We start from the raw sequence: 8,043 nt of genomic DNA, 5'->3' as shown, positions 1-8,043 counted from the left end.
GAGATCATGGCACTCGGGCCCTAGTGACAAGCATTAAGCATAACAAGTTGCAACAATATCATAAAAGTACCATCTACGGACACTAGGCACTATGCCCTAACAATCTTATGCTATTACATGACCAATCTCATCCAATCCCTACCACCCCCTTCGGCCTACAGCGGGGGAATTACTCACACATGGATGGGGGAAACATGGCTGGTTGATGGAGAGGCGTTGGCGGTGATGGCGGTGATGATCTCCTCCAATTCCCCGTCCGGAGGAGTGCCGGAACGGAGACTTCGGCTCCCGAGACGGAGTTTCGCGGTGTGGCGGCGTTCCGGAGGGTTTACGGCGACTTCGACTTCTCTCCGTGCGTTTTTAGGTCGAGGCGAATAAGTAGTCCGAAGGGGGCGTCGGAGGCCGGCCGAGGGGCCACACCATAGGGCCGCGCGGGCCCCCCAGGCCGCGCCGCCCTATGGTGTGGGGCCCTCGGGCCTCCACTTCAATTGTCCTTCGGCTCTGTCGGTATTACGGGAAAATAGGGCCTTTCGTCAAAATCCCGAGGTTTTCCCGAAAGTTGGATTTACGCACAAAAACGAGACACCGAAACGGTTCTGCTGAAAACAACGTTAGTCCGCGTTAGTTGCATCCAAAATACACAAATTAGAGGCAAAACAATAGCAAAAGTGTTCGGGAAAGTAGATACGTTTTGGACGTATCAACCCTTTCCAAAGATCACTTTTAAATCCTTGACCATATCATATATAACTTCCCCAGTAGGGCGGGTAGGCTTCGTTCGGTTATCTGCCTCACCTCCAAAATGCTTTCCTCTCTTTCTTACGTGATGTTGTTTTGGAAGAAATCGACGATGCCCCGGTACACATTCTTGTTTCCCAAATAATTCTTGTCGGTCTCACCTAAACGGTGTGTGCATGCATTGTATCCCTTGTTTGACTGCCTACGAAATGTTACCAAGAGCGAGGCCAATCATTGATGGTTACAAATAACAACGCTCGTAGGTTAAATTCCTTTTGTTCGTGCTCATCCCACACAGGTACACCTTCGTCACGCCACAACTCTAAAAGTTCTTCAACCAATGGCCTCGGGTACACATCAATGTCGTTGCTAGGGTTGCTTCGGGCCCTGGATGAGCAACGGCATCATAATGAACTTCCGCTTCATGCACAACCAAGGAGGAAGGTTATAGATACATAGAGTCACTGGCCATGTGCTATGACTGGAGCTCTACTCCCCGAAAGGATTAAAGCCATCTGTACTTAGACCAAATCTTAAGTTCCTTGCGTCATCGGAAAATGATTTGAACTCTCTGTCGATTTTTCTCCACTACGACCCATCAGCGGGGTGTCTCAGCATCAAATCTTTCTTACGGTCCTCTTTGTGCCATCACAACAACTTGGCATGCTCTTTGTTCTGGAACAAACGTTTCAACCGTGGTATTATAGGAGCATATCACATCACCTTCGCAGGAACCCTCTTCCTGGGGGTGGACTCACCCTCAACATCGCCAGGGTCATCTCATCTGATCTTATACCTCAATGCACTATATATAGGGCATGCATTCAAATTCTCGTACTCCCCGCGGTAGAGGATGCGGTCATTGATGCATGCATGTATCTTACTGCACCTCTAATCCTAGAGGGCGAGACAACCTTCTTTGCTTCGTACGTAGTAGAGGGCAATACGTTCTCCCTTGGAAGCATCTTCTTTATTATTTTCGAGCAACTTTTCAAATCCCTTGTCGAAGTACCTTTCTACGCCTTCCGCTGCGAGCAATTCCGGCGTGGTACCCGAGCTTTTACGACCATTCTCGCAATTTGGGTACAACGAGTTTGTTGTGATCCTCTAACATTTTCTCCAACTTCAACCTCTCCTTTTCATTTTTGCGGTTCATCTTCGCATCAAGAATGGCCCGACCCAAATCGTCATCCGGGTCATCAAAAATCGGCTCATCGAAAATGGGCTCTTCTTCGAGCTTCGTCTTCCCCCATTCTACTATCACCGTCTTCGGTGAATAAGGGATAGTTGTCACTATCCTCTTCTTCTTCGTTGTCTTCCAATATAACCCCTCTTTCTCCGTGCTTGGTCCAACAATTATAGGCTGGGCATGAAACCGTTCTCCAGCAGGTGGACGTGAAGGGTCTTTGAGGTAGAGTAATCCTTCATATTCTTACAGGAACTACATGCACAATACATGAAACCATTCGACCGCTTGTTTGCCTCAGCCACGTTGAGAAAATAATGCATGTCATTAATGAACTCGGGATGGCACCGGTCACCGTACATCCATTGTCGACTCATCTGCATTTTATATGTATATCAAAAATCATTAAGTACACAACATCGTGGATATATGAGTGACCAACTTAATTAATATTCAAGTTCATCACATAAAACTAAAAAAAATATAAAAAAGAAGAGGCTCACGAGGTGAGTACCGTGTCGGCTAGGGGACGACGCGCGATCGACGGCGGTGAGGACGGGATGATACTAATTAAAACCTACAAAACATACCATAATTTTAGCTCAAATTGCATATAAAAAAATAAAATCCCTAACTTAGGCATTTCATCGAACACCTTGCTAGCACTAGAAAAATAGTACGAGTTAAAACTACCAAAGAAATGAGCTAAATTAGGAACGCCGGAAGGAAGGATGATATTGCTAACCCTTGGAGAGATGTATGCCGTTAATCTTGTTAAAATGGTGGAGAAAAATGAAGATTATTGGAGTGTGAGAGGTGCAAAATATTTGGAAATGTGAGAGGAGGAGAAGGAGAATGAGATATGCATGCAGGGGGTCGGGCGCGCTGTGGCGCGCTGATAAAGGGTACGGACCCTTTAGTACCGGTTTCTTACACGAACCGGTACTAAAGGTGCAGCCCTGGCCCCACCTCCGGCCGGAAGCCCAGGCTCAAACCCTTTCATACCGGTTCGTAACACGAACCGGTATAAAAGGGCCTTTACGAACCGGTATAGATGTCCCACACATGGAACCGATACTAATACCCCCTTTCGTACCGGTTCGTAAGGGCATCTCTAGCGGCGCGACGCAAACGGACGATGAGCGACCGTTTGTGTCCGCCGTGACCGGAAATGCGTCTAGGGCCTTTCCAGCGGGGCGACGCAAAGTGACCGGGCCGTCCGCAGAGACGCAAACCTGGCCCAAATATGCGCCAGGTTTGCATCTCCGCGGACGCTCGGCGGTCGCTCCGAGCGTCCGCTCGCGTCCCCACGGGCCCTCATGGCAGCGACCTAGGTTCGATCGGCCTCGAATTCACAACCGCCGGCGACCAACCGCCGCAATGGAGCGCCGAACCGCCGTGGAAGAGCAACCGCCGGCCTCTTCGTTTTACGCGCCGCCGTTAATCCGCGCACATTATAACCCCCGCGTCTACGGTAATTCAAGTTCAACCGCCTCCTTCTTCATCCTCTTTTCTTCTTCTCCAACACCGGCACGTCATGAGCGACTACACGCTGCCGTCCGACTCGGAGAGCGAGGGCAAGTCGCCCGGATTCCTGCATTGGTGGGAATCGCCGGCGACGCCAAGCGATCCGGGCTCCACGCCCAGCTCACTACTAGATATCCCCAATTAACCGAGGGTCTAATTACCGTCGGATATTTTAGTTTACCTTCGGATATAATTGTAACCGACGGTACACCGTCGGATATCTCCCGTCGGGAATGCTCGGTCGGCCATTAGTCTAATATCCGACGGTACCCTCGGGTAATGTATTTACCCACGGTAATAGGGCTGACGGTGAGCCGTCGGCCATGGTTTGGTCAGCCCCTGCCTTGTAGTAGCTCGGCAATACTTATAGCCGACGGTTACCCCTCGGGTATTAATTTTCTGAGATGTATCACCCCCCGTCAGTTTTCATAATAGCCATGGGATTTTTGGCCCGTCAGGGTTTGTTATTACCGAGAGGAGAGTCAAATCCTCAGTTAGTAGGATAACCAACGGTGCATACAACCCTTCATTCATTCATGTAGTTCATCATAGGACACAATTTCTGAACGAGCTGTTGGTAAAATTTAAACCCAAGATTATTGTTGTCACTAGTCACCTTAATTGCTTTGACTAGAGCAAGGGAACGTGATTAATGTTTCAGAATATTAATATTTCAAAAAAATTCATCATATTACACCTTGCCGCACTAACAAAAGAACATCATTACATTTAAAGTATAAGATCAATCTAGGAAGTGTTGTGCAAAACAAAATTGTGACCAAGATATAGTAAAGATAAAGACCCAAACACGTTGCATAAGCTAAATTTTCCAAACTACAAGACTCCTCATCATAGTCGCCATAGATATCATCACGCCCATCACCATAAAAATCATCACACCGATCGCCATATGGATTAGACCTGGACTCCCCTAGTATTGCTTTCCATTCCCTAAGAAAAGATAACAGTAGTTGTAAGAGAGATGAAAAATTATGTAATGTAGTTCAAACTTAATTGAGCTACAGCAAACTTAACTATTCTGAAATCATGTACGCAGAGACATATAAAGCTGATCACGTCTTAGTATTGGAACAAGGAACGACTCAGCCAAATGCACAATAAGTAGAGTGACATTAATTGAGCTACAGATACCAAACTTGACTATCGTTATACTAGTACTTCACTCCTATTCTAGCCATACAAGCAGGTAATTACCGATAATGCAAGTCATATCAGTGTACTTGCTACATTTTATTTAATCGCTCCAATTATTCCAGCACTTGCTTAGAGTCATGTTACCAGCCAAAACTTTCTAGCATTCTGATTTAATTTGTCATGCAGCAGTTGCAGGAGTTTGCACAAAGAACAAAACACAAGAGGCTAACTAAATAACATCAAATAATTTGACAATGGCTAAAAGATATCACAGATGCTTATGTACTATCACCTTTGAAAAGTGCCAATTCTGGATATGCTAACTCGGTCCATTTGTACATGGAAGCTGCCTTTTAATAGCGACTATAAATTTCCAAACAATTAATCTATTACTCCTACTTGAAGAATCTATGTTGAACTAACCTTTCAGGTAATCTGGACTATTTGTCCCTCTCCTGACTTGCTTGCTCAATCTGCTGACATGATTCCTCCATAACCTACCTTTTTATCTTAACCATGGCACTGGGCACTAACCTGCCTGCTGAATCTCCCTAACGTGTCTTCCTGCTCGTCGATTCATACATAACCTGAGACAAAGGGACAATGAGCAAATCAACAACTTCACATTCGAATTCATCTCAACCATAGCACTCGATACTAGTCTGACCAATATATATGCAGTATAGGTATGAGTTATCGGAAGAGCTATAAAAGTAAGTGCTAAGTGGTACTGTTATCAGATTATCAAATTTCTAATTAGCAGTTCTATGTTCCCCTCTAATCAGTAGTACAAACTTGTAGTTCCCAGCGGAATGTACAAACTGAAGTGAGAGCTACTGCCATTGTGCAGACTAGATAAATGATTCTATATGAGTTAACACTAGTATTCTATACATGAGCGAAGGTGCTCCAATTGATTCCGAGACTGCTGGAAGGTAATTTCGTACTATGCTATGTGCAACAGTGCTACAATAGATGGCTAAGAAGGCATCTCTAGGCAGATCGGAACTCTCTACCATTTTATGTATTGTGTCGTTCACTGAGAATATAAAGTAAAAGTTGAGTGGGTAACAATTGAGTTTATATCAGATATAATTAAGCACATGCAAACAACAAAATTATAAATTACTCAATTACGATGCTTTTGATCTAGCCACATCAAACAGGAAAAACTCTTACCAGGCTCAAGTATATATGACAAAATTTCCTCATATACCAATATCGGTTGATTTCACTTTGCCTAATCATTAAAACTAGCAGCTGATCCGTATGTCAATAAGTGAAAACAACTGGGAGTTGGATTGTGCACTTACCGGGAAGGCTGCACACAATGAACTGACAACGGCCGGGCAATTGATCCACACACGCAGATCAGGCGAGGAGGAAACCAGATTGGGCAGAGCAGCACCCATCTTAGGCAGCCGGTAAGAAGGAAGGGAAAGGCCAGCTGATGACCAGGACGGATGACACAGCGCATCATATCGAGCCATCGACCCACAAGGTCGCTAGGAGCCCCGATGATAGACGAAGCGCGCGGGAGGGCATCCACGATCGGATCCTGGCCGAGGCGAGCAGAGCAGAATATCTCCTGATCTGGGGGAAAGATGGGAGGGGAAAACGGGATGATGAAATGGTGGATCATACTAGCGCGGGTCTGGCGGCCTCGACGGCGAGGTGGGCGTGAAGTGCTCGTGGTGGTGGTGGCGGCGAGGAGGAGGAGGAGCTGACGGCAGTTGGAGTCGTGTTCTCCGTCGCTTGGGAGGCGACCAGGTCTAGGTGAGGAGCACTCAAAATATAAATAAATGGTAGTGGAGCGAAAATTTAGGGGACGTATGATTGTTAGTTGTACTATGTAGAAACTGAAAAGATCAGCACGGCGGGAAGAAACAAGATTGAGGAAAAAACCGCGATTTTTGGCGCCACAGTCTCTTATATGTTTTCAAATTAACAATATATTGGTAATTAAAACTTTGAGACTTCACACAAAAATATTCGATGAAGTATGAGAGTTGGCCATCCGTCATCGCGCAATCAACTATACCGTCGGTTATTGAAAGTCATGCCCGAGAGGTTGTCGATTACCGTCGGCCATTCGATCGGATAGCCGAGAGTTAGCCATCCCCCGTCGTGTAATTGACTATACCGTCGGTAATTGGTAGTCATACCCGAGAGGTTGTCGATAACCGTCGGCCATTCGATCAGATAGACGAGAGTTGGACATTCCCCGTCACGCAATCAACTATACCGTCGGGTATTGGTAGTCATACCCGAGAGGTCGTCGGTAACCGTCGGCCACTGAAGCTACCGTCGGTTATTGCCACAATAGCCGACGGCCCGTCGGCTATTAAGTTTCACCGTCGGCAATTAGGGGATTTCTAGTAGTGGCTACCCTACCTCCACACCGAGTGAGGATGAGGAGGAGGGAGGCGGCAATGGCAGCGAAGGCCAGGAGGAGGACGGAGGCGGCGGCGCCGGCCGGCGCCGACGACGAGGAGGAGGGCCAGGAGTAGGAGGAGGACTCCGGCAGCAAGTTCGCCCGATTGGAGGCGCAGGAGGTGGCGGACGACAAGGCGGCGGCAAGGAAGAAGTCCAGGGCGCTGGCGCGGGCGGCGCGTCGTCGTCCGTTCACCGACGACGACGACGATGATGCCATTTCTTCCAGTTTCAAGTCCTCCACGGGCGCGTCGTCCTCCAGTTCCGACGACGAGGTGACAAGCAAGAGGCGGAGGAGTTTCCACGACGACGACGACGCAGGGCCTTCGAACAAGAAGGCCAAAAAATAGTTTTAGTTTATATGTTTTTAAATTTCTTCTTATTTGTATGTTAAATATGTTTGAATGTAGTCGATTGACGTATCCAGGTTAATTGTTTAGGCTATAATCTATTCGATTGGACCAATGAGTACATCTTTTCGCGTTTAAAACTTGATCATTCAACTATAAAGCTGTAAAGAAGTAGCACAAAAAAAACAGTTGCATGTCCAAAATGCGTCGAACCGCTGGAGGTAGCCCCCGACGCAAACGGACATTTCGCCCCTTGCGGTCAATTTGGCGTCCGCGGGACGACGCAAACGGACGCTCGCGACCACTTTTGAGCGTCCGAAATGCGTCGCGCCGCTAGAGATGCCCTAAGGGAACCGGTATTTATGACTTAGATGGATGACTATTTTTCTACTAGTGTGGGTCGTTTCGATGTTCAAAATGGGAGCCGCCGTTACAGATGCCAGAGCGAGTAAATCAGCGCAGACACGCATTTTGTCTCCATGCATTTACCATGTAGTAGTAAATGAGGCTCTTATTTTCCTTGTTGCTTTGCCGTACGGGGTTACTACGCGAGGAGGACACGAGATTTTTCAGCTAGAGGAGTGATTGGCCCGAGTAGCGATGGAAAGTACGAGCGCTCCCGCCTCACCCGTCCCTGTCCATCAAGTTTGGGAA

General features: G+C 47.2%; 1 long non-coding RNA gene across 1 annotated transcript; it reads right to left on the bottom strand.

The window, feature by feature from the left end:
• Nucleotides 1-4,258: 4,258 nt before the first annotated feature.
• LOC124688323 lies at nt 4,259-6,292 on the bottom strand. The gene is made up of 3 exons (XR_006998488.1): nt 5,920-6,292; nt 5,030-5,193; nt 4,259-4,402 (listed from the first exon to the last, which is right to left on the bottom strand). It is a non-coding gene; the product is annotated as an uncharacterized LOC124688323 (long non-coding RNA).
• Nucleotides 6,293-8,043: the final 1,751 nt, after the last annotated feature.

The sequence above is a fragment of the Lolium rigidum genome, chromosome 2 (assembly GCF_022539505.1).
Source record: "Lolium rigidum isolate FL_2022 chromosome 2, APGP_CSIRO_Lrig_0.1, whole genome shotgun sequence".
In the NCBI taxonomy this organism is placed as follows: Eukaryota; Viridiplantae; Streptophyta; class Magnoliopsida; order Poales; family Poaceae; genus Lolium; species Lolium rigidum.
This window is presented reverse-complemented; position numbering and strand designations above follow the sequence as displayed.